At 45.3% G+C, this 27,879-nt stretch overlaps 1 long non-coding RNA gene across 1 annotated transcript in view; it reads left to right on the top strand.

Moving 5' to 3' along the window:
- LOC140397991 (uncharacterized) overlaps positions 1-26,532 on the top strand; it is a 288,188-nt gene extending 261,656 nt beyond the window's left edge. Inside the window, exons 3-4 of the long non-coding RNA XR_011937374.1 lie at positions 13,979-14,076; positions 26,226-26,532. This is a non-coding gene — a long non-coding RNA (uncharacterized lncRNA). The remainder of the gene's footprint in view (positions 1-13,978; positions 14,077-26,225) is intronic.
- Positions 26,533-27,879: the final 1,347 nt, after the last annotated feature.

Below are 27,879 nucleotides of genomic sequence, written 5' to 3'. Positions count from 1 at the left end.
GTCCCGGAAAAAGGACAGGAGCTAATACTAAGGGACTTGCACAATGGACATCCAGGTGTGACCAAAATGAAAATGTTGGCCCGGAGTTATGTTTGGTGGCCAGGCCTTGACGCCGACATTGAGAAGGTGGCCCAAAGCTGCTCCATTTGTCAGGAGCATCAGAAGCTTCCGCCGGCCGCGCCCCTACATCACTGGGAATGGCCAGGGCGGCCTTGGGAGCGCTTGCATGCGGATTTCGCCAGCCCTTTTCAAGGATCCATGTTCCTTTTATTAATCGCGCCCAGTCTAAATGGTTAGAGGTGCATAAGGTGCTAGGCACAACGTCCTGCGCAATAATTGAGGAGATGCGTTTGGACACATGGCCTCCCCGAGGTGCTGGTCATGGATAACGGCACTCCATTCACCAGTGAGGAGTTTGCGAGGTTCATGAAAATGAACGGCATACGCCAGATCCGCACTGCCCCTTACCACCCGGCTTCAAATGGGTTGGCGGAGCGCGCAGTGCAGACATTCAAACGAGGCCTGAAAAAGCAGTCTTCCGGGTCAATGGACACGAGACTGGCTCGCTTTTTGTTTTCGTATAGAACCACCCCCCATGCGGTGACTGGGGTAGCTCCCGCAGAACTCCTAATGGGCCGGAGACTTCGCACCCGCCTTAGTATGGTTTTCCCGGACATTGGCGCAAAAGTACGCCGCACACAAGAACGGCAGGGACAGTGTTTTTCTTGGCATCGGCCAATTTGGCAGTTTGCGCCCGGTGACCCAGTGTTCATTCGAAATTTTGCAGGTGGTGCCCAGTGGGTCCCTGGCGTAATCTTTCGCCAAACGGGCCCTATACCTTACCAGGTGAAAGCCCAGGGTTGTCTCCAGCGCAAACATGTAGACCACGTTCGGTCCAGAAGGCTATCCTTTCCAAAGATTCCCCGCCCCCGGAGCTCATTTCTACAGCCGCTGAGACCAGAGACATTGGAAAGTAGTCCTCACAATCTTCCTCTGGTGCCTCACTGAAAGCCTGCACAGGTCGTTACAGAACCGCGCGGAGATGACAGAGGCAGCAGACTCTGACTCCGAGATGGAGACACAGGACGCATCAGAGGTGAATCCTCGGGCCCACAGGCTGTGGAAGTACAACCGTTACGCCATTCATCACAGAAGCGCCGGTCTCCGTCTCGTTACATGCCGCCCGATCCAGCGCCTCGTGCAAATGGTGTCCGGCCTGTGGCAAAACGAGTCCGACGCCCTCCTTCGCCAGGGTCTTCGATGGATTCCTTGGATTTCGGGGGGGAGGGATGTTATAACCTGCCTGCTTACCATTGGCTGGGGACTAATGACAATCCCACAATCCTGTGGGAGTATGAGCTTCCCCAATGAGGGGGGCGGAGAAATCATTAGCAGACTCCCTGTATAAATAAAGCTGGCCAGTTTGGAACTAGCAGGAAGGAGTAAGCAGCAAGTGAGGTTGCTGCTGTTATGTACATATATGTTATTGTAAATAAATGTTATTTCTTGTATCCTTGAAACTCGTGCTGGATTCTTCGTGCCCCCCACAAATGTCTCACTATAAGGGCAGCAGGACGCCCTCTTTGTAAGGGGAACAGGTTTCACAAGTACATAAAGTTCCCTCAGCATCAGACTATGAGTCTTGTTTTTTATTCCCTCTGTTCAGTGCTCAGCAGTCACTATGCACAGAATAACTTGGGCACAAAGGAAAGTGTCAATTCAAATAATAAGTCAAAAGCTCAACTCTCAAACTGCTCAATTGATAGGGTAAAAGACAATTAGTGAATATGTCAAACACTTTACAACATGGAAAGTTTAATTTGCTCTTTTGTATAATTTCATACCTGTCTGAACTTACAGCTATTCTTTAGATATTTGATACAAGAACTCCAATCGTTAGAGAACCTGAATTGTGAAAATGTAATCATGATCTATCTGCATTTCCTTTTCCGATTTATCTTTCTCTCCTCCGTTATATCTATACCTTCTCTCATTCTCTCTATCTTTTTTCTCTCTTTCCCCCGATATCTCTCCATACGCTAACTCTCATTATAACATAAAACATCTGGCAGAATGGAATGTTCCAGGCTGCTTTTCATTGTACGAAGCTTTTAGGTCAAGCACAGAGGCCCAGTCTGACAGTTGTTCTCCTGCAGTGTTGGTGAGACACCCCCGCATGGGAGTTTGACGGTGATGGACCTTGTGCAGTCGAGCCAAAAGGTGCAGAAACTCCCGTGCCACCCGGGAGCAGCAGCTGAGCAACAACCACACCCGTGACCCAGAGTCAACACTGATGCCATTTCTTCACAACACCTAATTAGCGCAAAAATATTGGCCAGCCGAACAGATAGGTGGACAGGAATAACAACCCTGCTGCAGTCTCTCAAGAGGAAGTGGACGTGGCCCTGATGGCTAACAAGTCGGACAAAGGAGCAGGAGGTGATGGGACTTACCCACAATTTCTGAATTGGCTCACAAGGAAGGAAGTGGAGAGCAACACCTGCAGCACAGGCACCAGTCCAATCGAAAACAGTTGCCATTGCCAAGCCAGGGAAGGCACTCAGTGGCCCACACAGCTACCACCCCATCGTTCTTCTCTCAAAGCATATAAGTTCCTGGAACAACTACCTTCCCAACAAACTGAGACCCACCTTGGAAACAGCAATGCCCATCCCACCCCTGCAATACACAGGTTTTTACACAGGTCACAACTGCTCTGAGCCGGTCTGACACTGTCCCCTCATACTGAGGCCGGTTTCCAGATAGGCCTGAAGACAGCTACCACCTTTTGTTGACTTTCCTGTGCCAATGACACAATGTAACACACAGGCAGTCCCCAAAATGAAAACCCGACAATTAACCAACCCCATGATCAGCAACTGACTGTTCCATATCTCCACGTTGGCAATGAAATCAGTCACCCACAAAAACCAACAGGAATCAGTCCTCGCTGTGACTCTTTTCAGCAGATATGCCAGTGACCTCCCTCCCACTAAGTCACAGCTTTTCACATTTTCTGATGACTTGGCCCTGGCCTTTCAGGCTGAAGAACTCCAGGACGTTGAGAAAACACTAACTGAAGATTCATGTTCTCTGGAAACCTACTTCACAAAATGGAGACTTTGACCAAAACGTTGCCACGGCTGTCATTCAGCCTTCCACCTGAACAGCTCGAAGGTCAAGGAATAACTTGCTGTTCAGTTCTGTGGTCAACCACTCATGCATTGACCTCCCGCCAATACCTCCAAACACCAGAGCCAAGGTCAAAACGAAAGTGAATCTCATGGCAAATTGATGGGCAACACCTGCGGCAACAGAGCCAAAGAAATGCACTCTCACACACTGTTAGTCTACCCAACAGCAGAGTACCACTGCTCAACCTGGCTATGCAGCCACAACACAAACATGACAAATATCCACCTCCAGGAAGGTATGATGATTATTTCTGGTATTTTGAGACTAACAAACCCTGAGTGGCTTCCTATGCCAGCACATATTGAACCTTCTGATGTCTGCAGTGAAACTATCGTCCTCAAAGAACACTGCCGGCTGACAGCTAATGGAGAACTCCCATTGACACAGGGACCTCAAAGAAAAACTCACACACTCCTCTGAAATCGCATAACTCCCACAGGAATGCACTCCACACCCTACAAACTGACGACAGTCCCACCTCATCTCCTGGTTAATTGTAATCAACACCAACCATTACCTGATAACAGATGGGTGAAGTCCTAGATTTCAACCTTCCACAGTGAGTCTAAATATCATTCAACCACTTGAATGACTGGGGAAGATGTGGATTCAAAGCTTTTATATCTCCTCAAGAGGCTAATCTCTTAGAAACAAATGATTTTCAGACTCCACATCAAAGTCATCTAATCCTTTAATAGTCTCTTTAAACTGTCAATCAACCAGTAAATTCAAAGCTCCTCCTGAGATAATTGTAACTTTTGAAACTCAGCCAAGCATTCACAATGACATGATACTAGCCCTTGGGAAAATATTAACAAAGAACTCTATTGAAACTGAACAAAGATTTTTTTTCCTAACTTGTGCCAGTGACCTGTCGATCAAAGATGTCCAGCAGAAGTATGTTTTTAACTTTCAATGACAATGTAAGTCTATTTTTGCCATGTGTAAAGAACAGGGGATTTAAAAAGTTCAGTTCATGACACTTCAACAGACCTTATCTACACTTCTGTCCACTCCATCAGTAATAACTCCCACACTACGGGCGAAGGCCATTGCAACAGCCAAAGTGGGATGGGTTTGAACTCAGAGTCGATATCATGCATACTGATAATTCAAAGCTTATGAAGGCATTCGAGTGTTGAATTTAAGCTAAGGTATCTCCGCTTGCTGCTTCTGTGATTATCTAAATTATCAACACCAAAAAAGAACAACATCAAGCATTTACATTGGCTATTTAGCACAGGGAAGGATAGAATTGAACAGAAGAAAGAGATATTAGGACAGATTTCCAAAACACAAATGTTTCTGCACTTAAGCATCTTTTCCAAGCAAATATATAATAAGCCCACACTGCAAATTATAAACAATAGGAAACAATGTGCGGGAATAGGGAAATAGCCTGGGGAATGGCACTGGCACTATGTCTTGATGCTCATTCGGAGAGCTGGTCCAGACAGGATGGGCCAAATGGCCTCCTTCTGAGCCATAACAAATCTGTGATTCTCTGTGAGAAGAGGAGATTGTCTTTGATTTCTTTTATTCTTTCTTGGGACATGGGTGCCACTGGCTAGACCAGCATTTTTATTGCCCATCCCTAATTACCCATGAGATATACAGAAAGCTAGCTGATGTCCTGTGAGAGAAAATGATTCCCATTTCCAGCTGTGCAAAGCCAGGAGATAGAATCCTTAACACTTCAAAATCCTCAGTGGAGTGAATGTTTATATCCAGCTCCTGCATCTTGGGAAAGGATTGCTGGTCTATCGTCACAACTTCAAAGAAAATCTTTCTCCAGTTTGTCATATTTTGCTTTGAACCCTGGCCACCAGCACAGTTTGACCACACCAGCAATGCTGCTTCACTTCTTCATATGATTTGAAATCAAACAGCTTGTTTGTTGAAACAGTTTTAATTACCACCCACGCATCATTGCCATCAAAATACCAATCGACACAAGTGACACAGTATTCAATGGCCCTGACACCCATATGCAATGAGATGACATGGTTACAGCACATTTTTATTGGTGTAGGAGTCAATCAAATATTTGACACAAGCCATGTTTAATCAAGTTATTTCGTTTCTGGGTGGCTAACCTAAGATGCCAGCTGCAACGCAAATTGTCCTTGTCAGTTAGATAAGTTGTCTAATTGTAGGTCAGAGACTGGGAATTCTGCAGAGTAACTCACCTCCTGACTCCCCAAAGCCTGTCCATATCTACAAGGCTCGAGTCAGGAGTGTGATTGAATATTCTCTACTTGCCTGTGTGGGCAGCATGGTAGCACAAGTGGATAGCACTGTGGCTTCACAGCACCAGGGCCCAGGTTCAATTCCCCGCTGGGTCACTGTCTGTGCGGAGTTTGCACGTTCTCCCCGTGTCTGCGTGGGTTTCCTCCGGGTGCTCCGGTTTCCTCCCACAGTCCAAAGACGTGCAGGTTAGATGGATTTGCCATGATAAATTGCCCTTAGTGACCAAAAAGGTTAGGAGGGATTATTAAGTTACGGGGATAGGGTGGAAGTGAGGGCTTAAGTGGGTCGGTGGAGACTTGATGGGCCGAATGATCTCCTTCTGCACTGTATGTTCTATGTTCTTAACAACACTCAGGATTGACACCAGCCCCGCTTGATTGGCACCCCATATACTAACTTAAACATTTACTCTCTCCATCATCGGTGCACAGAGGCAGCAGTGTGTGCTATATACAAGATGCTCTACAGCAATTCAGCGAGACTCCTTCAACAACCCCCTCCAAACCCATGAACTCTACTGCGTAGAAGGACAATGCTTTTCACTGTATACCAATACATGTGACAATAATAAATCAAATCAAAGACAAGGATAGCAGATGAATGGGAAAAACACCAACTGCATTTTTTTCTCTCCAAAACACACACCATCCTCCCTGTTTTGTTACCTGTGTGATAGGTAACAAGTGATACTCAATCCTTGGCTAATGAAGAGGTCTTCTGAATTTCGATGAAAAAGACTCGAACTCATCCAGTAGTAACTAAAGGTTTATTGAGTAACTATAACAATAATTGCATGAGTTCTTTACTTTAACTTTGATACTAGTGATAAGGTTAACAAGATCTAACTACAGTAACTATACGTAACTCCACTAGCCATCTGAACTACTCTGCTATTGCCCTGGTCACAGTGCACCCCCAAGAGAGCCAAAGACCCAATGTGGTTGCCTTTTATACCCCTGTTGGTCCGGCCCTCTAGTGATCATGTGGTGCTACTAATTACTAATTAACCCCTTGTGTACATGCACATATAGTGATCACTACATTCCACTTTTTTTCATGTTACATATTTTCTGTATGTTGTAAAGAAAATTGAATAAACATAATGGATGCAGTTTGCAAATGCATTACGTAAAATCAATGAGTTAGTCCGTCAAATGTGAATACATTTAGTCTCTTAGGTTTTTTGCTTGCGTGAAATAGGTAGACAAATGATGTTATGTACAAGTTGTGATGATCTTGATGATTATACAAAGCCAATTAATATTTATGAGTCCAATCTTAATAAAACAATTTGTGAGTCCTAATTTTATGAATTTGTTCGGTCGAGTTGCTTTTGTCTTCTGTTGTTGAAGTGGTGATGTTGATGTTGTTATTTCTTTGTGAATGTCATCAGTGTTCTTGTGTTTAAGTGACCATCAAGTCATCATGAGGTGTTCGAATGGTTGAATCACTTTGTTGTCTGATTTAGACGTTCTTTTTTTTTCTCTATACCTGTGGTAGCGATTCTGTGTTACACCGTTGTTTGACCTGGACTTTTTTCTGTGCTTGCGGTATTGATTCTGTATGTCATCTTTGTCTTGTGACTTAGACTTTTTCCTGTGCTTGCGGTATTGATCAAGTGTATCATCTGCCTTGAAAGCTGGCGTGCTTGCTTGTTCTGGAGCAGATGTGAATTCGTGAGATTCTTTGTCATGCCTTGGTATGTTTGTAGTCTTGTCATTGTTTTGCAGTATGCTGTGGCATTGTCCTTCATGTGCAGAGTTGTACCATGTTGTACACGTCGTTGTTTCACTGTTGTTGTTTCTGTCGTTTCTGGGTTTGTTGTTTTCATTGTCGTTCTTGTTGTTGTCGTTCTTGTTGTTTTTGTCATGCTTGTTGTTTCTGTTTTTATTGTTTTCGCTGCTCTTGTTGTTTTTCTTGTCGTGCTTGTTTCTGTTTTTGTTGTTTTTGTCGCTGTTCTTGCCGTTTTTCTTGTCGTGCTTGTTGTTTCTGTTTTGCTTCTTGTTATCTTTGTTGTTCTTGTTGCGCTGCGTGTTGTTTTTGTTGGTGCTGTTGTTGTTCTTGTTTCTGCTGTGCGTCTTGCGGTGTTTGTTGTTCTTGTTGTGCTCAATGAGTGTTCAGTGTGGATGATTTGAGTCATTGTCACAGTTATTGGTGTCAGTGTCCATTGTGGTATCTGTTACATTGAGCGTTTCTTCTTGAGAATTGTGAGAATGATCTAACGTTGCATTGATGTTGGTGACATCAGTCATTTGTGGTGGATTTGATTCCTCTTCTTTGCTTCCTTGCTATCCTCTTCTAGAGTCATTTCTGGTTCACTTGAATTATCATTGATTTCTTTGTGCTCCTCTTCTGGAGTTATTTCTGGTTCATTTGAATCACCTTTGGTTTCTTGGTGCTCCTCTTCTAGAGTCAAAATATTCACGATTTCATTTTCTTGTTGGTCTTGATGCTTCTCTTCTAGAGTCAAAATATTCACGATTTCATTTTCTTGTTGGTCTTGATGCTCCTCTTCTGGAGTCAAAATCTTCAAGATTTCATTCTCTTGTGGGTCTTGGTGCTCCTCTTCTGGAGTAAAATTCTTCAAAGATTTCTATTGACGTGGTCTCTCTGGACTCTTGGTGCTCCTCTTCTGGAATCAAAATTTTCAACATTTCAATTGACATGGTCTCTCTGGTCTCATGAGTAGCCTTCCTCTGATTGTTGAGTGCTTCTGTGCAGACGAGCTGAGATCTGTCAGTCTCACTGTGATCCTGCACATCCTGTATGAGAATTGTGATTTCTTCGTCACATGTCTCACATACAGTGGGTAGACATTCAGTGACTTCTTGTTGGTTAAATGAGCTGGGTAGACTTTCATAGTCTTCCTCTGGTGGCTCAAATAAGCTGGGTAGACTGTCTTCTTGTTGGTTAAATGAGCTGGGTTCTGGTGGCTCAAATAAGCTGGGTACACTGTCATAGTCTTTTTGTTGTTCACGTGAGCTTGGTAGACTTTCATAGTCTGCTGCTGGTTGTGCAGAGAAGGTGGATAGACCTTCATAGTCTTGTTCATGCATGGCGTTCGCTATGGAGTGTTTGCTTGCTTCCATTTTTGAGTCTGTCACCGAACTGTCTGTGGAGGCTTGCATCGCTCTCTTTGTGGAGGCTTGTGTCGCTCTCTCTGTGGAATCTTTCATTGCTCATTTGTTTGCACTGAGTGCTGAATTTGGCGCATTTCAGTGCTATAGTGAGAGTTTGGTGACTGAGGGAGTGCTGAATTTGGTGCATTTGAGTGCTATAGTGAGAGTTTGATGACTGAGGGAGTTAGGTGAGGAGGGAGTATGGTGCTCCTTTTATTTTGTTTCCGACATTTCCGCAAAGAGCGAGAAGGGAGCCAGGAGTTTACAGAGAGTGCAGCTGACTGGGAGCAGAGTCGGAGGGAGGAGGTCCAGTTGGTCCACAAGGCAGCTATATTCTGGAAGGAATATTCTGGAAGGTAAGAGGGAATGGAGGCTAGGCCAGTTGCATGCTCCTCCTGTAGGATGTGGGTGGTGAGGGAGACCACCGGTGTCCCCGCTGACTATACCTGCGGGAAGTGCACCCAACTCCAGCTCCTCAAAGACCGTGTTAGGGAACTGGAGCTGAAGCTGGATGAACTTCGGATCATCCGGGAGGCAGAGGGGGTGATAGAGAAGAGTTACAGGGAGGTAACCACACCCAAGGTACAGGACAAGAGTAGCTGGGTTACAGTCAGGGGAAAGAAAACAAATAGGCAGACAGTGCAGGGATCCCTCGTGGTCGTTCCCCTTCAAAACAAGTATATCATTTTGGATGCTGTTGGCGGGGGGGGGATGACCTACCGGGGGAAGGCCCTAGTGGCCAGGTCTCTGGCACTGAGTCTGGCTCTGGGGCTCAGAAGGGAAGGGGGGAGAATAGAAAAGCAATAGTAGTAGGAGATTCAATGGTTAAGGGAATAGATAGGAGATTCTGTGATCGCGAGCGAGACTCCCGGAAGGTATGTTGCCTCCCGGGTGCCAGGGCCAGGGATGTCTCGGATCGTGTCTTCAGGATCCTTAAGGGGGAGGGGGAGCAGCCAGAAGTCGTGGTGCACATTGGTACCAACAACGTAGGTAGGAAAAGGAGTGTGGAGGTAATAAACGAGTTTAGGGAGTTAGGCTGGAAGTTGAAAGCCAGGACAGACAGAGTTGTCATCTCTGGTTTGTTGCCGGTGCCACGTGATAGCGAGGCTAGGAATAGGGAGAGAGTGCAGTTGAACACGTGGCTGCAGGAATGGTGTAGGAGGGAGGGCTTCAGGTATTTGGATAATTGGAGCGCATTCTGGGGAATGTGGGACCTGTACAAGCAGGACAGGTTGCATCTGAGCCAGAGAGGCACCAATATCCTGGGAGGGAGGTTTTCTAGTACTCTTTGGGAGGGTTTAAACAAATTTGGCAGGGGAATGGGTATCGGATTTGTAGTCCAGCAACTAAGGTAGCCGATATTCAGGACGCCAAAGCGTGTAGTGAGGCAGTGGGTAAGGGAACACTGACAAAGGAGAGTACTTGCAGGCACGGAGATGGGTTGAAGTGTGTATACTTCAACGCAAGAAGCATCAGGAATAAGGTGGGTGAAATTAAGGCATGGATCGGTACTTGGGACTACGATGTGGTGGCCATCACGGAAACTTGGATAGAAGAGGGGCAGAAATGGTTGTTGGAGGTCCCTGGTTATAGATGTTTCAATAAGATTAGGGAGGGTAATAAAAGAGGTGGGGGGTGGCATTGTTAATTAGAGATAGTATAACAGCTGCAGAAAGGCAGTTCGAAGAGTATCTGCCTACTGAGGTAGTATGGATTGAAGTCAGAAATAGGAAAGGAGCAGTCACCTTGTTAGGAGTTTTCTATAGGCCCCCCAATAGTAGCAGAGATGTGGAGGAATAGATTGGGAAACAGATTTTGGAAAGGTGCAGAAGTCACAGGGTAGTAGTCATGGGTGACTTCAACTTCCCAAACATTGAGTGGAAACGCTTTAGATCAAATCGTTTGGATGGGGTGGTGTTTGTACAGTGTGTCCAGGAAGCACTTCTAACACAGCATGTAGATTGTCCAACCAGAGGAGGGGCAATATTGGATTTGGTACTTGGTAATGAACCAGGGCAAGTGATAGATTTGTTAGTGGAGAAGCATTTTGGAGATAGTGACCACAATTCTGTGACTTTTACTTTAGTAATGGAGAGGGATAGGTGGGTGCAACAGGGCAAGGTTTACAATTGGGGGAAGGGTAAATACGATGTTGTCAGACAAGAATTGAAGTGCATATGTTGGGAACATAGGCTGTCAGGGAAGGACACAAGTGAAATGTGGAACATGTTCAAGGAACAGGTACTATGTGTCCTCGATATGTATGTCCCTGTCAGGCAGGGAAGATATGGTCGAGTGCGGAAACCATGGTTGACAAGAGAGGTTGAATGTCTTGTTAAGAGGAAAAAAGAGACTTCTGTGAGGCTGAGGAAACAAGGTTCAGACAGGGTGCTGGATGGATGCAAGATAGCCAGGAGGGAACTGAAGAAAGGGATTAGGAGAGCTAAGAGAGGGCATGAACAATCTTTGGCGGGTGGGATCAAGGAAAGCCCCAAGGCCTTTTACACCTATGTGAGAAATATGAGAATGACTGGAGCGAGGGTAGGTCTGATCAAGGACAGTAGCGGGAGAATGTGTATTGAGTCTGAAGAGATAGGAGAGGTCTTGAACGAGTATTTTTCTTCTGTATTTACAAATGAGAGGTCCATATTGTTGGAGAGGACAGTGGAAACAGACTGGTAAGCGCGAGGAAATACTTGTTAGGAAGGAAGGTGTGTTGGGCATTTTGAAAAACCATAGGATAGACAAGTCCCCCGGGCCTGACGGGAGATATCCAAGGATTCTATGGGAAGCAAGAGATGAAATTGCAGAGCCGTTGGCAATGATCTTTTCGTCCTCACTGTCAACAGGGGTGGTACCAGAGGATTGGAGAGTGGCGAATGTCGTGCCCCGGTTCAAAAAAGGGACTAAGGATAACCCTAGGAATTACAGGCCAGTTAGTCTTACTTCGGTGGTAGGCAACGTAATGGAAAGGGTACTGAGGGATAGGATTTCTGAGCATCTGGAAAGACATTGCTTGATTAGGGATAGTCAGCACGGATTTGTGAGGGGTAGGTCTTGCCTTACAAGTCTTATTGAATTATTTGAGGAGGTGACCAAGCATGTGGATGAAGGTAAAGCAGTGGATGTAGTGTACATGGATTTTAGTAAGGCATTTGATAAGGTTCCCCATGGTAGGCTTATGCAGAAAGTAAGGAGGCATGGGATAGTGGGAAATTTGGACAGTTGGATAACGAACTGGCTAACCGATAGAAGTCAGAGAGTGGTGGTGGATTGCAAATATTCAGCCTGGATCCCAGTTACCAGTGGCGTACCGCAAGGATCAGTTCTGGGTCCTCTGCTGTTTGTGATTTTCATTAATGACTTGGATGAGGGAGTTGAAGGGTGGGTCAGTAAATTTGCAGACGATACGAAGATTGGTGGAGTTGTGGATAGTGAGGAGGGCTGTTGTCAGCTGCAAAGAGACATAGATAGGATGCAGAGCTGGGCTGAGAAGTGGCAGATGGAGTTTAACCCTGAAAAGTGTGAGGTTGTCCATTTTGGAAGGACAAATATGAATGCGGAATACAGGGTTAACGGTAGAGTTCTTGGCAATGTGGAGGAGCAGAGAGATCTTGGGGTCTATGTTCATACATCTTTGAAAGTTGCCACTCAAGTGGATAGAGCTGTGAAGAAAGCCTATGGTGTGCTCACGTTCATTAACGGAGGGATTGAATTTAAGAGCCATGAGGTGATGATGCAGCTGTACAAAACTTTGGTAAGGCCACATTTGGAGTACTGTGTACAGTTCTGGTCGCCTCATTTTAGAAAGGATGTGGAAGCTTTGGAAAAGGTGCAAAGGAGATTTACCAGGATGTTGCCTGGAATGGAGAGTAGGTCTTATGAGGAAAGGTTGAGGGTGCTAGGCCTTTTCTCATTTGAACGGAGAATGATGAGGGGCGACTTGATAGAGGTTTATAAAATGATCAGGGGAATAGATAGAGTAGACAGTCAGAGACTTTTTCCCCGGGTGGAACAAACCATTACAAGGGGACATAAATTGAAGGTGAATGGTGGAAGATATAGAGGGGATGTAAGAGGTAGGTTCTTTACCCAGAGAGTAGTGGGGGCATGGAATGCACTGCCTGTGGAAGTAGTTGAGTCGGAAACATTAGGGACCTTCAAGCAGCTATTGGATAGGTACATGGATTACGGTAGCATGATATAGTGTAGATTAATTTGTTCTTAAGGGCAGCACGGTAGCATTGCGGATAGCACAATTGCTTCTCAGCTCCAGGGTCCCAGGTTCGATTCCAGCTTGGGTCACTGTCTGTGCGGAGTCTGCACATCCTCCCCATGTGTGCGTGGGTTTCCTCCGGGTGCTCCGGTTTCCTCCCACAGTCCAAAGATGTGCAGGTTAGGTGGATTGGCCATGATAAATTGCCCTAAGTGTCCAAAATTGCCCTTAGTGTTGGGTGGAGGTGTTGACCTTGGGTAGGGTGCTCTTTGCAAGGGCCGGTGGGGACTCCATGGGCTGGGTGGCCTGCTTCTGCACTGTAAATTCAATGATAATCTATGATTAATCTAGGACAAAGGTTCGGCACAACACCATGGGCTGAAGGGCCTGTTCTGTGCTGTATTTTTCTATGTTCTATATTCTATGCTCTCTCTGTGGAGTCTTTCATCTCTCACTCTGTGGAGCCTTTCATCGCTCTTTCTGTGGAGTCCTTCATCGCTCTCTCTGTGGAGTCTTTCATCGCTCTCTCTGTGGAGTCTGTCATCGCTTTCTCTGTCATGCAGCGTTCTCGCTGTAGAGTCAATCTGTGCTCTGTGTGGCGTCGTCTTCTTCTTGGGTATTGCTGTCATCCAATGTATCGACGATCTGCCATGGCATCGTGGTATTGGATTCATCTACCATGAGACGAGTCGTATTGAGCGTTTCAACCGTGTTGCTGATGCAATGATCATCAATTCCGAATAACGCAGCCATGTCTGAGCAGTAGTCTTCAATGAACAAATCATCTTTTTTTGTTTCGGATTTGTCATTGTTCTTTCTATGTCCAATGAAGACATCATCTTCTGAGTAGTATTCTTCAATTAACAAATCACTGTGCTCTCCTCTTTGGGTGGTGCAAACTACTTGTGCCAGGGTGCTGCGGAGGTTATTTTTAACTGCTGGTTTAAGTTCGGGCATTGTTCTGTCTTTTGATGGATGAAAATTTGGTTTTGCAGCTTTAAATGTCTTTTTGTTCATTTTCTTGCATTTCCCTTTAAAGTGGGCATGGTCCGGGTCCTCTGATGTCATGACACTCGTGACGTCATGCGTAAGAATCGATTGCGAATGCGCAATTCGAGTTTCCTTTACTGTGCGCTCTTTTCGCAACTGCACATGCGCGGTTTCTCGAGTGTATTTTGCCGTTTTCCTTCTTTTTCAGAAGTGCACATGTGCATACTGGCCGGAACACTCTTGCTCAAGGTGGCTGCCAATCAAAAAGCGCTGTTGCATCTAGTGAGATCCTGCCTCTGCCACGTGGTGAGTGTTCAAAGAATAAAGAACAAAGAACAAAGAAACGTACAGCACAGGAACAGGGCCTACGGCCCTCCAAGCCCGTGCCAACCATGCTGCCCACTAAACTACAATCTTCTACACTTCCTGGGTCCCTATCCCTCTATTCCCATCCTATTCATGTCTTTGTCAAGATGCCCCTTAAATGTCACTATCATCCCTGCTTCCACCACCTCCTCCGGCAGCGAGTTCCAGGCACCCACTACCCTCTGTGTAAAAGACTTGCCTCGTACATCTACTCTAAGCCTTGCCACTCGCACCTTAAACTTATGCCCCCTAGTAATTGACCCCTCTACCCCGGGGAAAAGCCTCTGACTATCCACTCTGTCTATGCCCCTCATAATTTTGTAGACCTCTATCAGGTCGCCCCTCCATCTCCGTCGTTCCAGTGAGAACAAACCAAATTTATTCAACCGCTCCTCATAGCTAATGCCCTCCATACCAGGCAACATCCTGGTAAATCTCTTCTGCACACTCTCTAAAGCCTCCACATTCTTCTGGTAGTGTGGCGACCAGAATTGAACACTATACTCCAAGTGTGGCCTAACTAAGGTTCTAGACAGCTGCAACATGACATGCCAATGCTTATACTCAATGCCCCGGCCAATGAAGGCAAGCATGCCGTATGCCTTCTTGCCTACCTTCTCCACCTGTGTTGCCCCTTTCAGTGACGTGTGGACCTGTACACCTGGATTTCTCTGACTTTCAATACTCTTGAGGGTTCTACCATTCACTACCTGTATTAGAGTTTCCAAAATGCATTACCTCACATTTGTCCGGACTAAACTCCATCTGCCATCCCTCCGCCCAAGTCTCCAGACGATCTAAATCCTGCTGTGTCCTCTGACAGTCCTCATCGCTATCCGCAATTCCACCAACCTTTGTGTCGTCTGCAAACTTACTAATCAGACGAGTTACATTTTCCTCCAAATCATTTCTTTATACTACGAACAGCAAAGGTCCCAGCACTGATCCTTGCGGAACACAACTAGTCACAGTCCTCCAATTAGAAAAGCACCCTTCCATTGCTACTCTCTGCCTTCTATGACCTAGCCAGTTCTGTATCCACCTTGCCAGCTCACCCCTGATCCCGTGTGACTTCACCTTTTGTACCAGTCTACCATGAGGGACCTTGTCAAAGGCCTTACTGAAGTCCATATAGACAACATCCACTGCCCTACCTGCATCAATCATCTTTGTGACCTCCTCGAAAAACAAATTAGTGAGACACGACCTCCCCTTCACAAAACCATGCTGCCTCTCACTAATACGTTCATTTGCTTCCAAATGGGAGTAGATCCTGTCTCGAAGAATTCTCTCCAGTAATTTCCCTACCACTGACGTAAGGCTCACCGGCCTGTAGTTCCCTGGATTATCCTTGCTACCCTTCTTAAACAAAGGAACAACATTGTCTATTCTCCAGTCCTCCAGGACATCAAATGAAGACAGTGAGGATCCAAAGATTTTTGTCAAGGCTTCAGCAATTTCCTCTCTCGCCTCCTTCAGTATTCTGGGGTAGATCCCATCAGGCCCTGGGGACTTATCTACCTTAATATTTTTCAAGACGCCCAACACCTCGTCTTTTTGGATCTCAATGCGACCCAGGCTATCTACACACCCTTCTCCAGACTCAACATCCACCAATTCCTTCTCTTTGGTGAATACAGATGCAAAGTATTCATTTAGTACCTCGCCTATTTCCACTGGCTCCACACATAGATTCCCTTGCCTATCCTTCAGTGGGCCTACCCTTTCGCTGGCTACCCTCTTGCTTTTTATGTCCATGTAAAAAGCCTTGGGATTTTCCTTAACCCTATTTGCCAATGAATTTTCATGACCCCTTCTAGCCCTCCTGACTCCTTGCTTAAGTTCCTTCCTACTTTCCTTATATTCCACACAGGCTTCGTCTGTTCCCAGCTTTTTAGCCCTGACAAATGCCTCCTTTTTCTTTTTGACGATGCCTACAATATCTCTTGTCATCCAAGGTTCCTGAAATTTGCCGTATTTATCCTTCTTCCTCACAGGAACATGCCAGTCCTGAATTCCTTTCAACTGACACTTGAAAGCCTCCCACATGTCAGGATGTTGATTTACCCTCAAACATCCGCCTCCAATCTAGGTTTTTCAGTTACCGCCTAATATTGTTATAATTAGCTTTCCCCCAATTTAGCACATTCACCCTAGGACCACTCTTATCCTTGTCCACCAGCACTTTAAAACTTACTGAATTGTGGTCACTGTTCCCGAAATGCTCCCCTACTGAAACTTCTACCACCTGGCCAGGCCCATTCCCCAATACCAGGTCCAGTACAGCCCCTTCACTGGTTGGACTGTCTACATATTGTTTTAAGGATCCCTCCTGGATGCTCCTTACAAACTCTGCCCCGTCTAAGCCCCTGGCACTAAGTGAGTCTCAGTCAATATTGGGGAAGTTGAAGTCTCCCATCACAACAACCCTGTTGTTTTTATTCTTGTCCAAAATCTGTCTACCTATCTGTTCCTCTATCACCCGCCGGGTGTTGGGAGGCCTGTAGTAAACCCCCAACATTGTGACTGCACCCTTCTTATTCATGATCTCTACTCATATAGCCTCACTGCCCTCTGAGGTGTCCTCCCGTAGTACAGCTGTGATATTCTCCCTAACCAGTAGCGCATCTCCGCCACCCCTTTTACATCCCCCTGTATCCCGCCTGAAACATCTAAATCCTGGACCATTTAGCTGCCAATCCTATCCTTCCCTCAACCAGGTCTCTGTAATGGCAACAACATCATAGTTCCAAGTACTAATCTAAGCTCTAAATTCATCTGCCTTACCCGTAATACTTCTTGCATTAAAACATATGCACTTCAGGCCACCAGACCCGCTGTGTTCAGCAACCTCTCCCTGTCTGCTCTGCCTCAGAGCCATACTGGCCCTATTCCCTAGTTCTCCCTTAATGCTATCACTTTCTGACCTATTGCTCCGGTGCCCACCCCCTCTGCCATACTAGTTTAAACCCTCCCGTGTTACACTAGCAAACCTCGCGGCCAGGGTATTTATGCCTCTCCAGTTTAGATGCAACCTGTCCATCTTATATAGGTTACGCATGCCCCGGAAGAGCTCCCAGTGTTCCAGATCATGGAAACCCTCCCTCCTACACCAGCTGTTTAGCCACATGTTTAGCTGCTATATCTTCCTATTTCTAGCCTCACTGGCATGTGGCACAGGGAGTAATCCCGAGATTACAACCCTAGAGGTCCTGTCTCTTAACTTTCTGCCTAGCTCCCTGAACTCCTGCTGCAGGACCTCATGCCCCTTCCTGCCTATGTCATTAGTACCAATATGTACAACGACCTCTGCCTCTTTGCCCTTCCCCTTCAGGATGCCCGCTTCCCGTTCAGAGACATCACGGACCCTGGCACCAGGAAGGCAACACACCATCCTGGAGTCTATTTCACATCCACAGAAGCGCCTATCTGTGCCCCTGACTATAGAGTCCCCTATGACTATTGCTCTTCTGCGCTTTGACCCTCCTTTCCAAACATCAGAGCCAGCCGTGGTGCCACTGCTCTGGCTGCTGCTGTTTTCCCCTGATAGGCTATCCCCCCCGACAGTATCCAAAGGAGTATACCTGTTTGAGAGGGGGAAACCACAGGGGATCCCTGCACTGACTGCCTGCCCTTTCTGGTGGTCACCCATTTCTCTGCCTGCACCTTGGGTGTGACCACATTTATATAACTGCTATCTATGACACTTTCCGCCACCTGCATGCTCCTAAGTGCATCCAACTGCTGCTCCAACCGAACTATGTGGTCTGTGAGGAGCTGCAGTTGGGTGCACTTTCTGCAGATGAAGCCAGCGTCCCGGACCTGCCACATCTCTCAGTCAGAGCACTGCATCCCTCTAATTGACATTGCGTCAATTAATCAGGAAATTAAATTTAAAAGTTTAAAATAAAAGTTACTGTTAACTGTATGTTTCCTAGCACGAGATTTCTACTATAAATGTGAAAGCTAAATACAGTACTCTCCGATCTCTGGCTTAGATACCCCTCTCAATTATAATTAAGTAATAAGTAATTATGTTTAATTAGTTTAACAATGCTTAATTTTTTGAATTTAGTGTAGATTCCCAACCAGCTAATCAGGTCACAGCTTTTCTGTGATGTGACTTCAGTTCCCCCCCCCCCCCCCCCACCCCACCCAACACAATTTGAAAAGGTAATAAAAGTAAAAATGAATAAAAATCACTTACTTACCTTCCGAGGGTCTCAGATGCTCTCTGGTTCTCTCCCTGCAGATTAAACGTTACAGGCCAGAAGAAAGGGAGAGAACAAAACAGTAGGGAAAAAGCACCTTCTCCCACTCTGTACCGAATTATTTCACTGCACCAAATTACCAAGTTCCAAATTCCCACTCTGGATATGTCTCACTCCGGCTGTGTCTCCTTGACTTGCGCAAAGCTTCATGTTCGCGCCACTTTTACCGATTTTGTTTTCTAGATACTGATTCTGTGTTTGTAAAAACTTGTATTGATTTTGTTTTTGTTCATAAGCAAGGCATTTTTGTATAGCAGTTTCTAGAGTTAGATACTTATCTTGTGAAAGTTCTTCCTTCAAATTTTTGTCAGTTAGTCCAGAAATTAATTGATCCATTATCATAATGTCTCTGAAATCAGCATAATCACAGCCTTGTGGTATTAACTTGAGATTTGTGATAAAATCAGTAATGGGTCCTCTGTTTCTCAGGCATTTATGACAAGAGTTAAATCTTTCCAGCATCTGTCCAGACTGACTCTTACTGTGTTCATCAAATTTTTTGAGTATTACTTCTATTTTGGTGTTGGCTTCACCTTCTAAATAATTAAAGCATTTATAGATTTCTCTAGCTTCATGCCCTCCTATTGAGAGAGTAGTGCTATTTTCATTGTGTCAGAGACCGTGCTTAAATCATTAGCTGCGATAAATATTTGGAATATCTGTTCAAATCCTTTCCAGTCATAACTTTAATTATCGGTTGTTTCCAGCTGCCCTAGAGGTCCAATGAGTCCCATAGTTAGTAATCGAGAATCCATTTGCTGCGAAGTCTTCCACTGTTGAATATCCGGTCTGAATTTTCTTCTCTTTTTGTCTAACCTAACCTAACTAGTTCTGTTAAAGCCAATAAGCCTGGTACCATGTTGTGTTACCTGTGTGGTAGGTAACATGTGATACTCAATCCTTGGCTAATGAAGTGGTCTTCTGAATCTCGATCAAGAAGACTCGAACTCATCCAGTAGTAACAAGAGGTTTATTGAGTAACTATAACAATAATTGCATGAGTTCTTTACTTTAACTTTGATACTAGTGATAAGGTTCACAAGATCTAACTACAGTAACTATACCTAACTCCACTAGCCATCTGAACTACTCTGATATTGCCCTGGTCACAGTGCACCCCCAAGAGAGCCAGAGACCCAATGTGGTTGCCTTTTATACCCCTGTTGGTCCGGCCCTCTAGTGATCATGTGGTGCTACTGATTATACATTAACCCCTTGTGTACATGCACATATAGAGATCACTACACTCCCTTGGAAATACATCGCCTTTCCTTCACTGTCACTGGGTCAAATTCCTGGAACTCCCTCCCTAACAGCACTGTGGACGTACCTACACAACATGGACTGTGGCGGTTCAAGAAAGTGGCTTCATTCTCCAGAGGCACAGATGTGGCCTTGCCAGTGACGCTCACATCCTGTGAAAGTATAAAAGAAACCAGAGTTGCTATTGTTTTCAAAACAATAAGACAACCAATGCATACATTTCTAATTTGTCACCATCACCATTTCCTTCTCCCAAGACGCCTGCAGTGTCTGCAAGCCACCAGTACCATTCAAGTGCAACTTGACAGAGACAGACTGGTGTACAATAGGTTAAATCACGACAAAGTACCGCAGTCTGTTAAATCGGTACAGAACTCAGGCTGATGTCCAAATGTCTACTTAATTTCCCTCCTCCTCTCACTGATGCCTAAACCAAGATCCTCTCTCCATAGGCCCAGAAACAGGGCTGGAACATAAGAGCACATAGAAATGTGATGTTTTTTTGAAGCACCGATTGCCATCACTGGACTGGAAGCCTGAGGAAAGTCTGAAAGCTCAGACTTTGTCTTAGCGACAGATGCGAAAACGAATCAGTCGCTTCAAGACCAACACTTGAGGAGGAATTTCTTCAGCCAGAGGGTGGTGAATCTATGGAACTCTTTGCCGCAGAAGGCTGTGGAGGCCAAATCACTGAGTGTCTTTAAGACAGAGGTAGATATGTTCTTGATTAATAAGAGGATCAGGGCTTATGGAGAATGGGATGAGAAACATATCAGCCATGATTGAATGGCAGAGCAGTCTCGATGGGCCAAATCGCCTAATTCTGTTCTTATGTCTTATGGTCTTAGCTCATGTTACAGTGACTGATGGACCCTGCAGTTCATTTGAGAGAGTAGAAAGTGCTTCATACTGAACAGCACTCGCTCACTCCATACTGCCCTGGAAAGTCAGACCAAATTTGACTTCATGCACCTGGAGTGGGACCTGAACCCATAACCTCTGACTCAAAGGCATCGAAAGTGGAGCCCAAGGTAAGAACAGCCCACAATCCACTTGTTGAGCCCGGCAGAAAACCTCTGCTTTAGCCTAACCCCAAGAAAATAGGACTTGTCATTTTGGGTCCTCTTTAACTTTACCATGAACGTGGCCCCATTTTCACAATTCCAACAAACAAACAAAATTCATGTGGTTCATCTTCACGGACTTAGTTCTGGAGAGGGCAGAAGTTTTACTGGTCACCCGATAATAGCATAAGAATGTAAGAAATAGGTGCTGGGGTAGACTATACCGTCCGCTCAACCTTCGCCACCAATCAATAAGGTCATGGCTGATCTCTGCCTCAATTCCACCACGACCTCCATGTCCATTAATTCCCTTACGGCCAAATCCACTGACCTCTGCCTTGAACAGACTCAATGATTGAACATCCACAGTTCTCTGGGATAGAGAATTTCAAAGATTTACAACTCTCTGAGTGAAGAAATATCTGCTCATTTCAGTCCTAAATGACCAAGCTCTTATTCAGAGACTGTGACCTCGTTTTCTGTGCTCCCCAGCCAATGAATACATTTTCTTAGCATCTACCCTGCCAAACAGTGTAAGAATGTTAGATGTTTCAATGAGATCATCTTGCATTCTGCTAAACTCCAGGGAATAAAGGTTTTGGGCGGGATTGTCCGCCGGCGGGATTCTCCGTTTTGCCGGCGCCCGGGGGTTTCCCGACGGCGTGGGGCTGCTACACAATAGGAAACCCCATTGACCGGCCAGCGTAATGGAGAATCACTCCGGCAGGTCGAGGCAGAAATGTGGCGCGGCGGGGCGGAGAATCCAGCCCTCATCTCTCAATTTCTCCTCATCGGACTATCATCCTCATCCCAGGAATCAGTCTACTGAACATGCATTCCTCAAAGGCATGAGTACCCTTCCTTAGGTAACAAGATCAAAACTGGCCTCAGTACTCTCCACGTATGGCCCCACCAATGCCGTGTATATTTGTAGAAAGACTTCTTCACTTTAAACTACAATCCCTTTGCAACAAAACTGAACATGCCATTTGTCTTCTGATTGCTTCCTTTGCCTAAATGTTAACTTTCTGTGATTGCAAGATCCCTCTACATTGAAACATTTACCAGTTTCTCACCATTCAGTGTTTTTTTTTAAATTTCCCCTACCAAAATGGATAACTTCATACTTCGCCACATTGTATTGCATCTGCCGTGTTCTTGTTTACTCAATCAATTCGTCTGTGTCTCACTGAAGATTCCCTGTGCCTTCCTCACTATTAGCTTTCCAACCTAACTTTACACTCAATGCCGTCATGGATTAAATAGCTGAAGCCTCAGCACTAATTCTTGTAGTACCCTATTAGTTCCAGCCTGACAATCCTGAAAATAGCCTGTTTATTCCTACTCTCTGTTTTCTGCCCATTAATTAATATTATCCATGCTAATATATTAATCTAATCCCAAAAGCCCTAATTTAATGTAATGACCTCTTGGGTGGCATATATTGAATGCCTTTTGAAAATACACCCCTTTTCACTTATCCTTCATATCTGTCCTACTAGTTGCATCCTCCAAAAACTCAAATATACATTTGCGGAAGATAATTGTTGGAAGTGCCTTTAAGGGGGCAGCACGGTGGCGTAGTGATTAGCACTGCGGCCTCACCACACCTCCCAGGTTCGATCCTAGGCCAGGGTCACTGTCCGTGTGGAGTTTGCGCATTCTCCCCATGTCTGCATGGGTCTCACCCCTGCAACCCAAAGATGTGCAGATAGGTGGATTGGCCATGCTAAATTGCCCCTTAATTAGAAAAAAAAGGAATTAGGCATTCTATATTTATTTTAAAAATTTGATTAAAAATAAAAAATTTGAATAAGTAAATTCCTTTAAGGGATGACATCACTTGAAGGGAAGGGTATCATGTGATCCAGCCTCAGTTTCACTTTGGCCTGGAGCAGAGCACAGACACACAGCTCTGCAACTCTGATGTCCTCAAGCTTTCTGTCCATGTATGTCTGTTCACAGGTCCTAAAATTAATACATTAACCCACATCATGTTTTCGCAATCCCTTATGGGGACTTTATAGAGTCATAGTACATGTGACATGGTATGCAGTAATAATTACTTCTAAACAACATCGTACTCAGCTTGGCAATAAGATTCAATACAGGCACAACATCGTGAGCAGCCTCAGATGGTGCAACATGGCATGACATGACCCTTGACCTTCTGGTCAGACCGCAATGGAGCTGCTGATCAGGGCATGGGCTGGATCAGTAGCGAATGAGAAAGAATCAAACAAACAAAAAATAATTATAAAAATCGGGTCAGTGAAGGTTATGATTATGACGAATGGTTTCGGGAGTGACTGAACAATAAATTGAGTAAAACGAGGAAGATGACCATGGGATATTGACAAAATGTCCACAAAATTCCACAGTTTAAATTGAAACACAGCTGACATGTGACCCATTCAGAATGTTTAGGCAGCACTATTATTTCTTGATTCAAGTATATCTGAACCAGAAAAGCCATCCATAAAAGTTTCACTAGTAATTGGGAATGACGGTCAACACAGGTTGAATACATCAGGATTAACAGGAGAGGAGGGCAGCACGGTGGCACAGTGGTTAGCACTGCTGCCTCATGGCATCGAGGTCCCAGGTTCGATCCCGGCTCTGGGTCACTGTTCGTGTGGAGTTTGCACATTCTCCCCGTGTTTGTGTGGGTTTCGCCCCCACAACCCGAAGATGTGCAGGGTAGGTGGATTGGTCACAGTAAATTGCCTTTTAATTGGAAAAAAATGAATAGGGTACACTAAATTTATGAAAAAAAATTATTTAAAAAAAGGATTAACAGAAGAAGAGTAAAATCCCCAAAAGACATGGAGCGCGATCTACCGCGTGAAAAGCAGTACTTCGTGCCGCAACATGGCCGGTAAAATGACGGGAGACCCCATTACCTGGATCCACCTGGGTCACCACGCCACATGAGATGTAATGCGATCTCACGAGACGTTGCGATGTGAAGCCCAACCATTGTGGGCGGGATCACCTTTGGGAACATCTGCACATTAGAATGATACTGCTAGTCTCACATTAATATGCAGTTTACTGAGGTACCCAAGGCGTTGGGACCTATCTCCTTCGCCTTGGAGACTAGGGGTGAGCGCCGTTCAGTATTGCTCCCCACAAATGGGGACCAGAAGGAATGGAACTTGTGGAGGTCTCCCAGGAGATTGAAGGCCCCCAGGAGCATGCCCTCTGGCCAGGGCAGTACCCTGGCACTGCTGGTGCCAGCTGGGCATCCTGACAGTGCTACCTAGGTGCCCACTTCACACCCTGGCAGTGCCACCTTGGTGCCATCCTGACACTACCAGGTGGTACTGCCAACTGCCAGGGGCACGGCTGGGTTGCCAGGCTGGCACTACCAAGTTGCCAAGATACCAAGCTTGCAATTTGAGAGCGACAGTGATCAGGTGGGAGGTACCCTGCGCAAGTGAGGGGCCCAGGGAGCCCTTTACAGTGAGTTGGGACTTGGGGGAATTTGGGGGTCATGTCAGGGGCTCGAGAGACCAGGACACTATTTACAAATGGCGTCCCAATCCCTCCCTGCGATGAGGTCTTTCGGCGAGCAGAGCTTATCAGTGCAGGAAACAGGACTAAGTGCAGTCTCTGCTCCACGTTCCCCGCTGAGGCCTCATATCTAACCGGAGTCCGGTTAGATAGCGATGTGTTTCTGGGCACTGCGAGGGCCAGGAAACATGCGGCTAAATGCGCTGGCTATGGGACATAGTTCCCATTTGGTTAAATTGCGTGCCCCTGGGCTACATTGGAAGTCCCATTCAGAATCAGATTCACATCCCAATTCATCGACTAGTATTCCTGTCATTTCAATTACAGCCTACAGAACCCATTGACCACTTCACCAGCAGATGCAACAGGTGATGGCCTGTTGGTATTGCCACTCGACTAGCAATTCAGAGACCCAGGGCAAGAGCTGGGGCCCAGGGTTCAAATCTCACCACGGGAGATGGTGAAATTGGAAATCAATAAAATTCTGGAATTTAAAGTCAAATGATGACCATAAAACCAATGCCGATTGTCATAAAAACTCATCTGATTCACTCATCTGGGCAGCACTGTGGCACAGTGATTAGCACAATTGCTTCACAGCCCCAGGGTCCCAGGTTCGATTCCCAGTTTAGGTCACTGTCTGTGCGGAGTCTGCACGTTCTCCCCGTGTCTGCGTGGGTTTCCCCTGGGTGCTCCGGTTTCCCCCCACAGTCCAAAGATGTGCAGATGAGGTGGATTGGCCATGATTAATTGCCCTTAGTGTCCAAAAAGATTGGGTGAGGTTATTGGGTTACGGGGTTAGGGTTGAGGCGTGGGCTCAAGTGGGGTGCTCTTTCCAAAGGCCGGTGCAGACTCGATGGGCCGAATGTCTCCTTCTGCATTGTAAATTCTATGATGATTCTGTGGTGACTAATGTCCTTTAGGGAAGGAAATCTACCATCCTTACCTGATCTAGCTTATATGTGACTCCTCAATCACTGAGCAGTAACCGAGGACAAATCTTGCATCAAGGACAAGATCTCAAATGAAACCAGGAACAACATCATCCAAGATTGACAATCCCACAAATCACTGTGAGAAATTAAAGAAACCTCCAAACAAGGTTATCATTACGAGATCTGGGTGTACCAGCAGATTGCTTCTGTACTTTAGAGACTCAGAGATTTGTTAGTTCTATACACTTACGTGATGGTAACTGACCATGTATTGTAAATAGTTATACTTCTTTAGAAGGAGGGGGGGAAGTATCTTTAAAAAGAAAGTGGGATGCTGTAAATGCCTTTTAGGGATAACATCACTTTCAGAGAGATGTGTTATTAATTATTATCTTTGTTATTGTCACAAGTAGGCTTACATTAACACTGCAATTAAGTTACTGTGAAAATCCCCTAGTCACCACACTCCGGCGCCTGTTTGGGCACAGTGAGGGAGAATTCAGAATGTCCAATTCACCTAACAGCACGTCTTTCGGAACTTGTGCGAGGAAACCGGAGCACCCGGACGAAACTCGCAAACACGGGGAGAACATGCAGTGACCCAAGCCCGGAACCGAAAATGGGACCCTGGTGTTGCGAAGCAACAGTGCTAACCGCTGTCCTATCTTGCCACCCATATTTAATCCAACCTCAGTTTCACTTTAACCTGGAGCAGAACACGGACACACAGCTCTGCCGCTCTGATATGTTCAAACTTTCTAACCATGTATACCTGTTCACATGTGCCTAGAATTCAAAAATGACCACACAATGTGTTTGCTTAATCCTTTATGAGTGATTGGTGCTTTTATATCATCATAACACACACAATAATGATTTCACTTTCATAAATCCATGTTGACTTTTCTTAATCCTATTCTGACTTTTGAAATGTCCTGTTGCCACATCACTAATAATAGATTCTAGCATTTTGCCTAATTCTGTAGAACTGCTTGCACTATCATCCCCTGATTTTATCTTCCTCTTTTCTTAAATCACAGCATTGTGTTTGTTACCCTCCAAGATTGTGGGATAAGTACGGAACAAGACTCTTCAATCAAGAAATACCCTGGACCCATTTGTCAGATCCTTCCAGGTAAAGACACAAGCTTTGCCTGGAAGGGATCTGTTAAAACAGATAAAAAGTCTAATGTTCTCCTGACTGAGTTTTCCACTGAGAGTCTAAAATGGGTTTGGTTGTGTTTGCTCCTATTTGCAACCATCATTCTTTCTACAATCATGTTGCCATGGGCCGAGTAAACCGATTTCATTTGCTGATTTTAAACAGGGTGACGCACAATTCCTTTCAAACAAAATAAAACTGTCTGGACTGAATGATTTAAAAAATATATACAGTAGCGTCTTATGTTTGATTAACGTAAGCTAATAAAATGTAATGTATATTTGAGCCTGACAGCGGAGGCTTATAATAAACGGAAAGTGATGTGAATGGAAATGAAATGTCCCTCAAGACTGTGACAAAATAGCTTGCAGTTAATTGATGCAGTCCGATGTGTCTGTATGACCTGCAGGAACAGATGGTGAGCAGATCAATCACAGGCTGTTCAGGACTTGCACATCCACTTGTACCTTCACTGCTGATATGCACAATGGGTCAAATCGCCCTCACTCTTATTCTGTACGACACACTGACCATTCTCGACCTGTAGCACAGGTGGAACTGGAATCAAATAGGAGAAAGCTAAATAGCACACACTCAAAACATTTCTGCTTGAAAAACATATGTACTTCATGCAGCTTATATTACCTAGTGTGTCACAAAAATCTTCTTCATTATAAATCCCAGTCCTTCCAATGTAGCATACACATTGTTTGGACTTCCTGATTAACCATGATGCTTCCTGTGACTCCCTCACAATACAAAATGTATTTATATCCTCCCATGACCATAGAACCACAGAATCCCTACAGTGCAGAAAGAGGCTATTCGGCCCATCCAGTCTGCACCAACCCTCTGAAACAGCACCATAACTAGGCCCACACCCCCGCCATGTCCCTGTAACCCACCTAACCTGCACAACCCTGGACACTAAGGAGCAATTTTATCATCACCAATCCACCTAACCTGCACATCTTTGGACTGTCTGTTCACCTTGTCCCCACCCATCTCAACCCATCTCTTGTAACCATATCAGCTGACATGTTCCATCCCCTCTTCTGACTGTGCTTTATTCCTTGTTTCTGGAGTCATTTAAGGTGAGAGGCAAAATTTTAATGGGGACATGAGGAAAAGGATTTTCAGCCAGAGGGTGGTGGGCCCCTGGAATTCACTGCTTGAATTAAAGGTTGAGACTGAAATACTCAACCCATTTAAAAGGTACCTGAATCTGCATCTGAGGTGCTGTAACCTGTGAGGCTACAGGCCTGGTGCTGGAAAGTGGGATTAAAATGAGCGAATGGTATCTTTTATTCTCTTTTTTATGGCCAGCGCAGACACGATTGACAGAATGGCCTCTGTCTGTGCCATTACTTGTCTATGGTTCTATGGTTTCCCTTGCTACATTCCACCTCCTGAATCCCCTCCATAAACTCCTGCCTTTCAAACCACATGTCCTTCCTGCTTCATAACTCTCTTCAGCCTCTTTCCCGGGATCCACCTCCAGTTCTGTAAACCCCTACAATGAGAATTACTAA

Source organism: Scyliorhinus torazame, chromosome 21 (assembly GCF_047496885.1).
Source record: "Scyliorhinus torazame isolate Kashiwa2021f chromosome 21, sScyTor2.1, whole genome shotgun sequence".
NCBI lineage: Eukaryota > Metazoa > Chordata > Chondrichthyes > Carcharhiniformes > Scyliorhinidae > Scyliorhinus > Scyliorhinus torazame.
Note: the sequence above shows the minus strand (reverse complement) of the source record. Positions and strands in the feature narration are given on the sequence as shown.